This window comes from Hyperolius riggenbachi, chromosome 9 (assembly GCF_040937935.1).
Source record: "Hyperolius riggenbachi isolate aHypRig1 chromosome 9, aHypRig1.pri, whole genome shotgun sequence".
NCBI classification, from domain to species: Eukaryota; Metazoa; Chordata; class Amphibia; order Anura; family Hyperoliidae; genus Hyperolius; species Hyperolius riggenbachi.
In genome coordinates, this window is record NC_090654.1 from 57,373,490 (window position 1) to 57,388,685 (window position 15,196).

At 44.0% G+C, this 15,196-nt stretch overlaps 1 long non-coding RNA gene across 1 annotated transcript in view; it reads right to left on the bottom strand.

The window, feature by feature from the left end:
* LOC137531597 (uncharacterized) overlaps nucleotides 1-15,196 on the bottom strand; it is a 51,635-nt gene that overhangs the window by 8,730 nt on the left and 27,709 nt on the right. Inside the window, exon 2 of the long non-coding RNA XR_011023680.1 lies at nucleotides 5,635-5,879. This is a non-coding gene — a long non-coding RNA (uncharacterized lncRNA). The remainder of the gene's footprint in view (nucleotides 1-5,634; nucleotides 5,880-15,196) is intronic.

Genomic DNA, 15,196 nt, shown 5'->3' on the forward strand with positions numbered 1-15,196 from the left:
GTCACCAAAAGTGCCTTGTCACTACCCAGAAGCAGCTGCAAGGAGGACCAGCGGACGAGGGTGAGCGAAGAACATTGGGAGCTACTGGCTGGAGCTCCGAAGTATATACTGCAGAAGAAAGCCCATCTCAATGCACCACTGGAGGATGAGTAAGGATATCTTTATTACAATAGATTGATCCAATACAGACACTGCATCATGATCCAAAACATTAAAAGAGCAACCCATAGGAGAGACCCCTATACAAACAGTGAAGTGGCCCATAGAATAGCAAAGTGTACAGTTAATGAATAAATGTACGATACTCAGAGAGAAGTCAGGGGGCACAAGCAGCGGCAATATGTCAGGGGAGACAGAGGACCCCCTCAAACGGATTCCACTAGTTCCTCGGATGTTACCCCGCTTTGTCAAGGAGAGGGGCGGCCGGGTGTCCCTCCTGTACACTTCAGGACTGTGGAGTCGGAGCAGTTTTGGGTACCTGGAGTCAGAGTCGGTGGTTTAAATACTGGGGAGTCGGATGATTTTTGTACTGACTCCACACCACAGCCCTGGTACACTTTGCTATTCTATGGGCCGCTTCATTGTTTATATAGGCATCTCTCCTACCATGTATAGACATGTATGTGATTTTGCACCAAGCACTTGCAATTTATCATTAGGTTGTATATTCAAATTTTATATTTGATTTTTTTTTTTAACCATTAAGAGTATTTCTTTTGTGATGTGGAATGTTGCTGCTGCATATAAATCACTATCCCTGTGCATCCTGCACTACTGAACCAGAGTTCAAAACCACCTGTGTGATCTGATATACTGATCCCACTGGGTAGAAGTGACGAGAATATATTATAGTGGCACAGCATGGAGATTTTATGGGATGCTCTTTTAATGCGGTTTTAATGTTTGGATTATGATGCAGTGTCTATATTGGATCTATCTATAGTGATAGTAAAGATTGTTATGTACTTCTTTAAAGTGAACCTCCAGACTAAAAATCTACTCAGCAGCACTGAAAAGGCCTGGTGTTTCTTTAATAGTTGCACAGCATCAGAACTTTGTTTTTCTTATCCAAAACTCATTTTTAGCTGCACAGAAGAAAACTGCCCGGGCTTTTTTCCCCTGATGCTGTGCAAAGCATGATGGGATTTTTGATATTGTTCTTATTCTGCTGTTTTGGTGCAATTTTTTTGTCTTTTTTTGTTTTGAATTTGACATTTGAAGCCTAGCGTGTGCAGCTGGGAGGGATAATCAGGACACAGGACAGTTGGAACTGTGTCTCCTGCTCCCTGTCACCTACTTTCAACCAAAAAGATGGCTGCCCCATGAACAAGATGGTTGCCCCCATGAAATCACAAACATTTGCCTGTTCTTTTGAAACCGGGTGGGTAAGAGATTATATTACATATCTATTTTAATATAGCTAATGTAACTTAATGATGGTATGTTTGTGTAGGCCGAAGTTCCCCTTTAAATATACATCTTGAGTGGTGATGCCTTTTTAACCAGTTCGGGATTGTAGGAATACACACCCCCTTCCTACCCCCCCCCCCCCCCCCAGTGACCAGGTTTTGCTGACTAACAGTCGACCACCGCTGGGAGACTGATGACGGAGCTCTGTTCTGTCATTCAAGCGGAGATGCGTGCGCATCGGCACATGTGATCTCCTTCAAAACCCCGCCCCAGGACTTGATGCCAATTGGCATTAGGCGGTCCTGGGGCTGCCACCACATTCACGCCAATTGGTGTGAGGCGGTCGTTAAAAGGTTTCTTTTCTCCTAAAAAAATAGAATGTATTTTTATATACAGACTATGTTATACTCTGTTTACAACATTGTACTATATAATATGCAAATGCAAATTCCTTCAGTGCGCAATGTTTTCTCTTTTGAAAATTCAAATTAAAAAAATTATGAAAAAAAGAAGTGCTAGAAGCAGTGAGGAGAATTCACACAGAAATTCTGATGCCCACCCCCTAACATATCATGTATGGTGTAATATGTGTAACTGACAGCTGTGCTTTGGTTTTAGTCAGAGACTGGGAAGGTTTGCAGACCAGTTGGGGGGGAGGGGGGGGGGGGGGGGGAATGAAGTCTTTTCCTTCATGTCTTTTTCTTACTTTCCTCAGAAGTGAGGAGGTTTCTCTATTTGCAGCGCGGAGTCCCGGCATCAGGAACCTCTCAGAGACTCGTCTCTCTGTATCCACAGACTGCACAACGGAGAATGAGGTCATCATGCAAGATTATCCCACAGGGATCTCTACTACCACTAATATTCCACCCGACTCTCCCAGTCCCTCTAACCCCAGGGGGCCTCATGCGGGAAACAATCAGAAGAAGGGATTTTACTATGCTCAGTGTGGGAAATGGTTCAAAACAAACTCATACTTTATCATTTATGGTAGAACTCACACTGGTGAGAAGCCATATTCCTGTACTGAGTGTGGGAAATGTTTCCTACAGAAATCACAGCTTGTTGAACATGAGAGAACTCACACTGGTGAGAAGCCATTTTCCTGTGTCGAGTGTGGGAAATGTCTTGGACGGAAGTCAGACATTGTCAACCATCAAAGAACTCACACTGGCGACAGTGGCGAGAAGCCGTATTCATGTACTGAGTGTGGGAAATCTTTTGCACAGATATCACAGCTTGCTGCACATGAGAGCTCACACTGGTGAGAAGCTGTTTCCCTGTCCTGAGTGTGGGAAACCTTTTGCTCAAAAATATCAGCTTCTTGCACATGTAAGAATACACAGCGGTGAGAAGCCATATTTTTGTACTGAGTGTGGAAAAAGGTTTATGCATAGAGATCACTTTATTCTGCACAAGAGACAGCATGCAGGTGAAATGCCATATTCATGTTCCGAGTGTGAGAAATACTTCTTACACAAATCACAGCTTTACGATCACCAACGAACCCACACAGGTGAGAAGCCGTTTCCATGTTCTGAGTGTGGGAAATGTTTTAGAAGTAAATCAAACCGTACTGAACATGAAATCTCAAACTAGTGAAAAAACATTTTCTTGTTCTGAGTGTGGGAAATGTTTTGCACAGAAAGGAAACTTTTGAAGACACATGAGATATCATTCAGGGAATAAACCATATTCCTGTTCTGAGTGTGGGAGAGGTTTTGTAGATAAATCAAATCTTACTGAACATAAAAAGACCCACACTGGTGAGAAGCCATTTTCATGTTTCCAGTGTGGGAAATCATTTGGAAATAAGTCATATCTCATTGTACATGAGAGAACACACACTGGTGAGAAACCGTATGGTTGTACTGAGTGTGGGAAATGCTTTGCACAGAAATCAGATCTTGTCTTACATAAGAAAACTCACACCGGTGAGAAGCCGTATTCTTGTCCTGAGTGTGGGAAATGTTTTGTACAGAAATCACAGCTTGGTGTTCATATGAGATCTCACACCTGTAAGAGGCCATAATTCTGTACTGAGTGTGGGAAATGGTTTCTTCCCACCTATTTTCTCCATTGTACTTCCTTACAATAACATAATATTATGAACTTGGAGTCTTAGGACTTAGAAATGACTCCTCCACATAGATATTATAAGGTCTTCTGGACTCCCATAAGCTCTGACCTCAGTGAGGAGAATATCAGGTTTAGCATTTTATGTATTAAAGAAAAATAAATCATCTATTATATTGTAACAGAGCATAAAAGATAAATTCCCATATGTGACCGGCTGATGCACAATCCTGAGTCTCACTAGGAATGAGTTCTGTCCTGACAAATACTGGCCCAGTGTTAATGCAGGCTGAGGAGGCAGAGGAACCAGAGAATAGGAGGAGGAGGAGGAGAGGAGCAGGTGTTGGGAGACAAGGCCACAGTAGAGAGGAAACATGTGTGCAGTGGAGGTATGCTGCCCCTTGGAGGAATCCCCCTCAGATACCCGCTTGTGTGGTTCAGAAGTCTGTGCCGAGTTCTGCAGTAGAAGAACAGCCCCAGAGATATCTGTGCATTGGAGGTTTACATGTCACCAGCCTCCCAGTGAACTGTTAAAATAACTTCTTGAGCTATGGCTTCTAATACAGCAATGCACACATCCAGGGCAACAGTACACATCCTGATGCTGCAGCTCCAGACACCCAGACAGACCACAGCTTCTAACTCAGCAACATGTACATCCAGCACAACAACAGTACACATCCTCATGCTGCAGCTCCAGACACCCAGACAGACCACAACTTCTAATTCAGCAACATGTACATCCAGCACAACAGTGCACATCTTCATACTGCTGTTCCAGACACCCAGACAGACCACAGCTTCTAACTCAGCAACATGTACATCCAGCACAACAGTACACATCCTCATACTGCTGCTCCAGCCACCCAGACAGACCACAGCTTCTAACTCAGCAACAACAGTACACATCCTCATACTGCAGCTCCGGACACCCAGACAGACCACAGCTTCTAACTCAGCAACATGTACATCCAGCACAACAGTACACATCCTCATACTTCTGCTCCAGACACCCAGACAGACCACAGCTTCTAACTCAGCAACATGTACATCCAGCACAACAGTACACATCCTCATACTTCTGCTCCAGACACCCAGACAGACCACAGCTTCTAACTCAGCAACATGTACATCCAGCACAACAGTACACATCCTCATACTTCTGCTCCAGACACCCAGACAGACCACAGCTTCTAACTCAGCAACATGTACATCCAGCACAACAACAGTACACACCCTCATACTGCCGCTCCAGACACATACATTACACTGCAGCAGATTTACACCACTCCACACTGTTCAATAGCTGGATCTGATGAGGACTATGTTAAGAAGCTGCAGGTAAAATGTATATCTACTGGTTAAAGGCATGCCGTCCCTGCTGCAGTTATTTTGACTGCCTGTGTTGTAATAGGTTTATCACACTTCTTTACAATCAGTGAAAGAACAAGACACCGACTGACCCTGGAATATAGAAAGTAGAAAGGGTGCGGAGCGGCACACTTGTCCTAGTAGTTTTCGGGTGCTTGACCTGGGACGCTAAGCATCATCCCAAAAGACATCCAAGAAGTAGAAAGGTTGGTCAGCACACCAGCTTCTCAATAAGCAAAATTTAATGTATCATATGTCAACACTACGGTTAACAATTGTTTCGGGGCCACAGAGGGTCCCCTTCATCAGAACAGTGCAGACAAACACTGTTTGTCTGCACTGTTCTGATGAAGGGGACCCTCTGTGTCCCCGAAACAATTGTTAACCGTAGTGTTGACATATGATATATTAAATTTTGCTTATTGAGAAGCTGGTGTGCTGACCAACCTTTCTACTTCTTGACCCTGGAATATAACTTCAATTTTGATTGGCCAATGATTCGTCAGTTTTACCACCTCCATGTAGTATGATAGTAAACAGATTATGAATACTGTACTGTGAACAGATTGTGTAGGAAAACTCTCATACTAAATGGAAGGAGTAAAAATGGTCAGAAATGTGTCAAAGTTAGCTTTAGTCCTGCAGCTGAATTTATACCTTATGCAAAGTTCCTCTTCCTAATTAACCCCATGTTGCACAGTACAAACGTCTTTACAACCAAGAGGAAAAGGTCTTAGAAGCTGAAACCTGACTTAAAGGGTGGAGGGGGGTTGACCTCACCTGTTCCTGCTTCCTTTGTCACAGCTTCCGTTCAGCTGGCGATCTTCACAGCTGGCGATCTTCACTGGCGATCTTCTGAAGGCATTCAGCATTGTAGACAAAGTAACCTTTTGGACCGGTTAGTGAGCCCACACATGATACAATTTCAGTGGTATGTACAATCAATGCAATCTCGCTTAGAGAACAGCTCTGCTGCCACCACCATCCAAGAGCGTGAAAAGATGAGTTTCTGATTCTAGCTAGTCCTGTAAGAAAAAGGGTTATTTCAAACTAATTAAACTAGAAGTAAAAATTTAAGAATAAAAACAATTAAGGTAACACTGTCTCTGAAAAGGCAGGATTCTTTTCAAGATATTCAGAATAGAGGCAAGACTAAAACGATTTTAATTGTTTCTTTTAAAACAAAAAATCAGGTGTATGATTACAAAAAATTCAAAGATTATGTAACAAATGAACTGAGATTGTATAGTGAGCTAATCAGGAAATAAAGTGGAAAAACTGAGCAAAGTAAATTGCATATGGGCCTGTGTGTTTATCCTCTCCCGTGTGTGTAGTTTACAAATCTGTAGAGGAAGTCTAAACACCTTTAACAATTTGCTTTTACAGAAGCATTTCTGGTTTTCTTTCCAAAGAGACTCAAGCTTAAAGAGAACCTGTACTGAGTAAAAATATTTAAAATAAACACATGAGGTAACTTCAAATGAACATTACATAGTTTCCTTGCCATCAGTTCCTCTCAGAAGCTCACCATTTTCTTCTGACAATAATCCCTCCCAGTTTTGACAATATTTTGTCAGATCTGAAATATATCAGTTGCTGTCACTAAAATATCAGTTGCTGTCAGTTAAAGCTGAGAGGAAAACTGATGTACCAGGTAATGTCCATGTTTCCCTATGGCTCAAGTGGGCGATGTTACAGTTTAGCAGTGTGCTGACCAGGAAGCTGTTATGGGTAATGACAATTTTCAAAATGGAGGACGGAAAATTCCCTTGATCACAGTGAACAAACAGGAAGCGGGACAGGAGAAAGACACTGAGGAGTAGACTGCATGGAAGGTAAGTATGACTTGTGTATGATTATTTTGACTTTTAATTTTCAGTTCAGGTTTTCTTTAAGGGGAGCTCTAGAAAGTCTGCTCTTGCACTGACCTTGGGTGAATGGTGAGTTTTCATCATGGGGGGGGAGGGGAAACAAAGAGTTGAGGGAGAGATGGACAATTCTGAATGGATGTGATAATCAGGTAATGTGGAGACAAAGCACTGATGCCAGCAGCACTGACTGGTGGGGCTGGTAGACTGAAGGGAATAGTAAAGCTCTTGCATGTTATGCTAATTATACTGATGACATGTGGCACAATCTTTAGATGAGAAACGTGGAGGGGGGGGGGGGGGGGTGCAGGTGGTCAAGGGAGGGGCATAGGTGGCCAGGGAGGGGCTCAGGAGGGAGAGGGAAGGTTTTTTAGGGTTGTGAACTGATCAATAAGCTGCCAGTAATTAACCAGCAGTGACTCGGCTGGATTAGCTGTGTTTGAGCTCTGTGGAAATTTGCATGTTTAGTCGAATTTAAACCTCATTTCAGTTTAGGACTGCTGGAGTAGCTTCCTGTCATATTATTGTGGTCTCACGATTCCTCGGCACCTACTTCCTGTGACATACAGTAATAAACTCTTATTTTGCTGTAAATTCATCTTAAAACATCAATAAAGATCTTGTTTTATCAGAAAAAAAGGTATTTGCATATTTTGGATTGTGATTACAGCAGCATTATTATTATTTATATAGCACTTACATGTTCTGTAGCACTGTACAGAGTACATAGTCATGTCACTGACTATCCACAGAGGGGCTCACAATTTAATCCTGCCATAGTCATAGTGTAATGTCCTACCATATTATTATTATTATGTATTTATATAGCACTGACATCTGCTGCAGCACTTTACATAGCACATCGGCATGTCACTGACTGTCCTTAGAGGAGCTCACAATCTAATCCTACCGTAGTCTAATGTCCTACCATATCATTATTATGTATTTATATAGCACGGACATCTGCTGCAGCACTTTACATAGTACACAGTCATGTCACTGACTGTCCTCAGAGGAGCTAACAATCTAATCCCTATCATAGTCCAATGTCCTACCATATTATTATGTATTTATATAGCACTGACATCTTCTTCAGCATTTTATGGTGTACATAGTCATGTCACTGACTGTCCTCAGAGGAGCTCACAGTATAATCCCTATCAGTCATAGTCTAATGTCCTATCATATTATTATTATGACCAGAAGTCCAATCTGGTGTCAGCAGATGTTTGATAATATTGATCAGTCAAGCCTAGGGTGATGGCTCACCGTTCTGCCTGTAATACTTCTAGCCATAGCCCCTGAACAAGCATGCAGCAGATCAGGTGTTTGACATTACTGTCAGATCTGACGAGAAGAGCTGCATGCTTGTCTCTGGTGTTATTCAGACACTACTGCAGCCAAATAGAGCAGCAGGGCTGCCAGGTAACTGGTATATAGTTTAAAAGTAAATAAATATGGCAGGCTTTATATTCTGCTTACTTCAACTGTTCTTTAAAGAGAACCCAAGGTAGGTTTGTGACATCAATATTAGGACACAGAGGCACATTCTGCATACAATGCCCAGCCTGTGTCCTTACAGTGTGCCCCCAGGCTCCCACCATGTTCTGCTGTCCCCCATTATAAAAACCGCCAGGCTAGCAACAGGCAGATTGTCGCTAGTCTGCTGTTTACCTTCTGGCTGCCACTCACCTCTGTTCCCCCTCCTCCTGTAATACCGCAGCTCCCCGCCTGTGTCCCTTCCCTCCCCGCCTCTGTAAGCCGATTGGAGGAAGCGTACGGAGGTGTTCATTGGCGTGGACATGTGGTCTATACTGGACAGAAATACAATGGAAATATTGTGGTCTGGATAAATATGAAGAAATATTTAAGAAAGCTAAAATAATTGCTATTTGCATTACTTCTGACTATACGAAATGGAAAGACAGATGCCATTCAGCACAGACATATTTATGAGTTCCACCTCCAGTAACAGAGAACCACAACAAGTTCATAAACAAAAAAAAGAGATTTTCCAACCTCCGGATATGCTGGAATGGTCAAAGTAATACTAGGTAAACCAGCCGCGCTTCAAAACAAGCAATACAATAGTATGTTGGTTACACAGAAAGAAATACTTGCTGAAGGTAAATATTAAAAGTATTCATACAGATTTAAATACACAACAGACCTGACCGAGGGACAGCCAAAGGGCAAAGATATATGTGTCAGATAGGGGGCGCTGTGTGGTGATATTGTGCTGTAGAGTTGGAGGACAACTGCTTAGGATGTCACTGACACACACACACACACCCCTTCCCCATGGTTCACTCCTCTAGAAAGTTACAGCCACCCACAGACTTACAACGTCAGAAAAAAAAAAAGTTCTGACATACTGTATGTCACGGACGGTTGCGGGGCCGCAGGCGCGTCCTGGAACCGCCCGTGAAGAAAAAGCGATCGCACTCGATTCCCTGCATCGATTACGCTTCAAATCGATACAATCTGGGTTGAGTGTGTAGGGGCAGCTGAAGTCCTTTTCTTAGCAGAGAGAGCACCATCCTAAAGGCTGGATGGCTCTTTTGATATGCTAATGAGCCTGAGCCTAATCTGCCCTGGAGAGTCCCTGGCTTCAAGCTGTGCTGATGGCCCATCCATCAGGTATAAGGTGACAAGCACCATGGCAGAAGCAATCTAGTTGGGGGAAGCCAGACCCACTGGCTCCCTCCCAGCAGGGGAGGTGACACCTGGCTTGCTGCTGCCAACTTCAAAGAGCCTTTGCCTGGGAATGACCTGGTATAAATCCCAGGGGTTTCTCATATTCCATAAACTGCTATATGTATCATATTTTCTGTGTTGCCAGGCGGGCAGACCCTCCAAACTAACAGAGCAGGCTTGACCCTATCTGGCGCTGGTTCTGAAGAAATTTCAGACCATCCTGAGGGAAAGACTGCCAGTTAGGCAGTTCGGAAGTGCCCTGCTGATACCACAAGGGTCCCACCCCTCATGTTTGGTATCAGGCTGCTGGGTACATCGAGGCAGACCTGAAAATATTAATAAATCTGCCCTGACCTGTACGGTTCTGTGAGATAGAGCCCATATATGGTTAAGGCATGATTTCTGGCCCCCAGGACAAGGGGAGGACTCATCTCATGTTCTAAGGGGGGGTGTGGGCCCGCCCTCACTCCCTCCTACTGAATCAGGGGCATAAGAATGGCAGAGGAGCCAAACTCAGTGTCCACCACCCTGAAAACACCTTGAACTCATCAGGTGCCAGCTTGAGGATATGCTGGCATCCACCTGGTCTGAACTCTGATGGAAACCCAGAACTCTGTTTTTCCCACAAAAAGGACATCTTTCCAGGAACTAAGTATTTTTCTCCCTTCTTTTATTTTTTATACTGGCTATTACTGTCTTAATAATTGTGATTTTAATAATTGTCTGTATATATTAATTATTTATATTGCGTGAATAAACGACTTTCTCCAAGTCATTCACTGTCCGCTACCCTGCTTATCAGCACACACAGAACTGATTCCGGGTCTCTGAAGATACGCTACTGTTTGTTTGTTGTTGGCTAGACAGAATACCGTGTGTTTAACCGTTTTATTCGCAGGACTAGTCAGTCAGTTAGTGGGCTCCACGGTCCCATGGTAACCGCGGTGGTGGCAGTTTACTCTGAACCAGTGGGTGACGTTGTAATTACCCGTGTCTCACAGGCTCCCTTCTGAGTTGTCTGCGGCTAATTCTTAACGGTTCCTGCGCATTGACTGCGACCAGAGTTCGCACGATCCGTGCGCTGGCACCGTTTAGAAGGCTAAGTGCGGTCAGCCACTAGGGCTCCTGTGACACTGTAATTGAGACATAATTTTGTTGGCCAACCCCAGCTCACACCCAGATTCTAATTTATGCATAGTTGCCATATTAACCGAGCAGCATGCCTTTATTTTGGTTAAAGGGGACCTGAACTCAGAACTTCCTCTCTGCTCTAAAAGATACGCAACAGCATTATAACCTTTAAAGAAAACATGTTGCCGCTAGTCTACTTTAGGGGACCCAGCAGGAAACCTCATAGAAAAATTCTGCTAATGTGATTGGGTGGACTGCACCCTCTCGAGCTGCTAGGTTTCAGATTGGTTATAGTAAACGACGCCCACACTATTCGGCCAATCAAAAAAATGTGGGCTGCTGAGATTGGAGGACTATTCCCTATGAGGTTTCCTGCTGGGTCCCCTAAAGTAGACTAGTGCCAACATTTCTTTGTTATAGCCAATACAAATCCTGCAATATATCAGCAATATGTCTGCTTCAATGAAAGGCAGCAGGTACAAACACTGCAAATATCTGTGTTTACCAATTATCTCTCTGCCCAGGCAGAGAAGATTCCTGAGCAGACACAGCTGAGAGATCAAATTACAACTTGTGATTAATCACAGATGATGGGGGTTATTAGACAGGCTAAGCTCTCTAAATACATACAGGGCGTATTTCTATAGGTTTTCCTTCTGTCCTGTTCAAGAGTTCAGGTCCATTTTAAACCACATACACACAAAGTCTCACCCAATCACCACCTTCCTGCATTATTTCCTGGGGTGTACTCATTCTGCAGCCAATCACAACGCATCAATAGTCCTAGTTAGCATTTTGGTCTCAAAAAGTCTCTTAAGTCACTTAAGTCAAACAAGAAAAATGAGTTTTACTCACCTAGGGCTTCCAATAGCCCCCTGCAGCTGTCCGGTGCCCTCGCCGTCTCCCTCCGATCCTCCTGGCCCCGCCGGCAGCCACTTCCTGTTTCGGTGACAGGAGCTGACAGGCTAGGGACGCGAGTGATTCTTCGCGTTCCCAGACACATTAGCACCCTTTATGCTGCTATATGGTATATGATATATGCTATAGCAGCATAGATGGCGCTATTGTGTCCAGGAACACGAAGACTCACTCGCGTCCCCAGCCTGTCAGCTCCTGTCACCGAAACAGGAAGTGGCTGCCGGCGGGGCCAGGAGGATCGGAGGGAGACGGCGAGGGCACCGGACAGCTGCAGGGGGCTATTGGAAGCCCTAGGTGAGTAAAACTCTTTTTTTTTGGTTTGACTTAAGTGTCCCTTTAAGGGCAAGGCATGAGCTCCTGGGCTGTGGAAACCACCGTCCGGCTCCAACTCCAGGTACCCAAAATTGCTCTGACTCCCCAGCCCTGATCAGCTCCGCAGAGCTCATCTACTTGAAATAAGAATTTCGACAAAACGTAGCTCCCTGGGAGGGAGGTTAATTTACCACCGTAGCCACTATAGCTGATGCGCTCCACCTCGTTTTCCATCTCATTCCAATACTTCCTCCTCCAGCATTTGCAGGGGGAAGTATTGGAGTGACGTAAAGTAAGAGACCAGGGTTTAAATCCTAGGTGGAGCCAGAACCTATTCAGTAAGGAGTCATTGTGCAAAACTCCCTAATGCTCCAGGGTGGCCTACTAAGTGTGACCACAGTGGCTGCAGCTAATTTTCACACTTACGAGGGGATGCTGAGGAGTTCCTGGCTTTGCTCCCTTCCAGATAAAATAGAAACATGAGTTTGGGGACATGTGACAGCCTAACATCCTAGTATGTAACTGTGTAAATGTCAGGTGTTTGGGATTCTTGTTTTTCCATTTAGTGAGAAGCTGTGATGAGGCACAAGCAAGTTTCACACTGGTGGAGTTACAGGCAGCCATGACGTTGAGAAGTGTCCCTTCCCACAGCAGTCACAACCAGGCCAGCTTATTTCAAAACACAAACACTGGTGCACGTGGGACCCCAAAACCCACATGTGACACCAAGAGGGGGAAGCGCAGGTGAGCCCCGGTACTCCCACCACCAGTGGATTCACCCACACTGCCTCTATATGAATGCGAAACACTCGAGAAGCAAATGATCACTCCCAGCCAGCAAATGGACATTTTATATGGAAAGACAGCCTGCAGCCAGCCAATTAAGAGGGAGTGAGCATAGCTCATTTCAAGATCATTCAATGGGTAGAAATACATAGGTCCGGCACTGCATCACTGGTGTAAAAAGAGCTTTATTTCTAATGGCTCTTTCAATAGGTAAAAGTACATTTACATTCCATCAGATGTTTAGCACATACCCGTGGTGGAGGCCACACTGCCTCTGAAGACGCTGTAAAGCGAAACGGACGTTAGGCGGGCCGTTACCACCACCACCATGCCCCACAACCTCATCTGACCACCACGTGTTTGTGCTAAACATCTGATGGAATGTAAATGTACTTTTACCTATTGAAAGAGCCATTAGAAATAAAGCTCTTTTTACACCAGTGATGCAGTGCCGGACCTATGTATTTCTACCCATTGAATGATCTTGATGCTTGTTTTTCTATCTGGATCCTGAGCACGCTGTGTTGGTACGTGCGACATACCCAGGAATTGCATTATCCACTGATTCATGATATAATATTGATTGCACGCTGCCGTAGTGCCAGTCCTTGTACGCCTTTTTGCCACACATAGCTCATTTCAAGACTGGGAATTTCATCACTGATTATAAGCCCTGCAGCAGGTGCCCACCTATCTCAACTGACCTGGCAATCTGTGATGCTTACACTACTGGGGGTGTCTTGACATCCTGAAGAAAAAAAAGTCTGTGTCTCAATCGTGTCAATGAATGAAGTATAAATACTACTCACAGAAGTGGGTTGCAGAGGGGCAACTGACCACAGGAAGCAGGTGGAGACAATGAACCCGACTCCACTCGGGGTGGCCCAACCGGACCTGGATGTGGTTGGCTCTCCTTGGTAGGTGACAGGTCATCAGTATGGTAGACATGTGGTCTGTGTAGACCCTGCCAACGGGATACGTTGGGGGGTAATTGAGCACAAATTTGGGAAAAGAGGCGCCCCAGTAGGAATAAAATTGGATTAAAAAAAAAAAAATTATAAAAATGAAAAAGTGAGGTGGCTTACCTCAATGAAGAGATCTTTGTGTGAACAAAGAAATTATTAAAGTGTAACTGTCGGGCATAAAATAAAAAAAAATCAATTCTTTATTTTTATCTGGTAAACAAGTAGTAAGGATGCTAACCAGGCAATCCAAAAGTTAAAATCACTATTACTTGTCTTGTTGATAAATGATCATTCCCCAGTTTACCTGACTCTTATTTGATACACACAAGATTTGGTACACAAAAAGGAAGTTGCAGGGCATGCTGGGTTGTTCTTTCCTGCTTCTCTACTTCCCTTCAGACTTAACTAATGCAGCCTGATTGGCTGAAGCCTCTTTCCCCTCCCACACCTCTGTTCCTCTCTGATTGGCCAATATTTCTCATGCTGAGACAATGCACTTTCTATAGTGAAGGGTGGGCAAATCAGCCAGAGGAGAGCGCAAGGGAGGAAATGACATCAGGATTGGCTTCAACATAGCCAATAAAATGGGAAATGCCAAGAAGCATTTTCTCTTTTTTCAGTATAGAAAAATCACTAAAATCATAACGTGGACAGTGCAATACATAGGTTATGTAAGTAGAGCAAGTATTTATCTACTTATGTGTTTTTTCTGAGATAGTATGGCTGACAGCTCTTCTGTAAGCACAGGCAACGCGTGTCACGGGTCTAAGCCCGCTTCCTCAGGCCAATAACTGTGCTGGTTTGCAAATACTCGCACGCATAGACAGCCTCACTGCACTTTTTTCATTTTTCCAATTTTATTCCTACTGGGGCATTTTTTTCCCCAAATTTTGTAATCTGTAATCTTTGTCATCTGCGATGCTGTCCATGAGCTGATTGAGGACTGGTGAATATTTCTGTAAAAGCGATAGCTCAGATACTGGGCATCCCATGGGAGAGTGTTGTGTTTGTTATCACCACTATCCTTGACATCCACAAGCTTTCAGCAAAGTGGGTGCCAAAATGTTTGAAGATGATCAGAAGGAGGAACAACTTGAAGCATCCAAAGCAGTTCTGGCCCATTTTGAAGCTGCACGGGACTATTTGGCTAGGTTAGTGACAGAGGTGAATCCTGACTCCACACCTATGATCCTGAAACCAAGTGTAGCCCTTTAAAGCAGTAGGATCAGCCATACTATGCCAGGGGAAAAAAAACAAACACACATATGTAAGTAGATCAAGTATTCATCTACTTATAGAACACATGTATTATACTGTCCACGTTTTGATTTCAGTGAATGTTATATAGTAAATTACGAGAATTCTGTTACTGGTGGGGGCCATGTATTTTGCCCAAAGTTAAGGCTAACTTGTGATGTCATTTCTGCCCTTTACTGGTTTTCTTGTCTCCTCCAATCGCTGAGTCGCCTCAGCCTTGCTTGTAAACACAAAAGTGAGTAGGGGATTAGGTTTCAGATAAGAAGCTGGCAGGGAAATAAAGGGAAGAGGAGGAATAGATTATAGATAAAAAGAACCCCCAGCATGCAATTCTTTGGCACGACTACTAAAGGGCCAGTGTTCCTTAAGCATGTGATGACTCCAAATCATAACAGCAGAAAAAGTTTT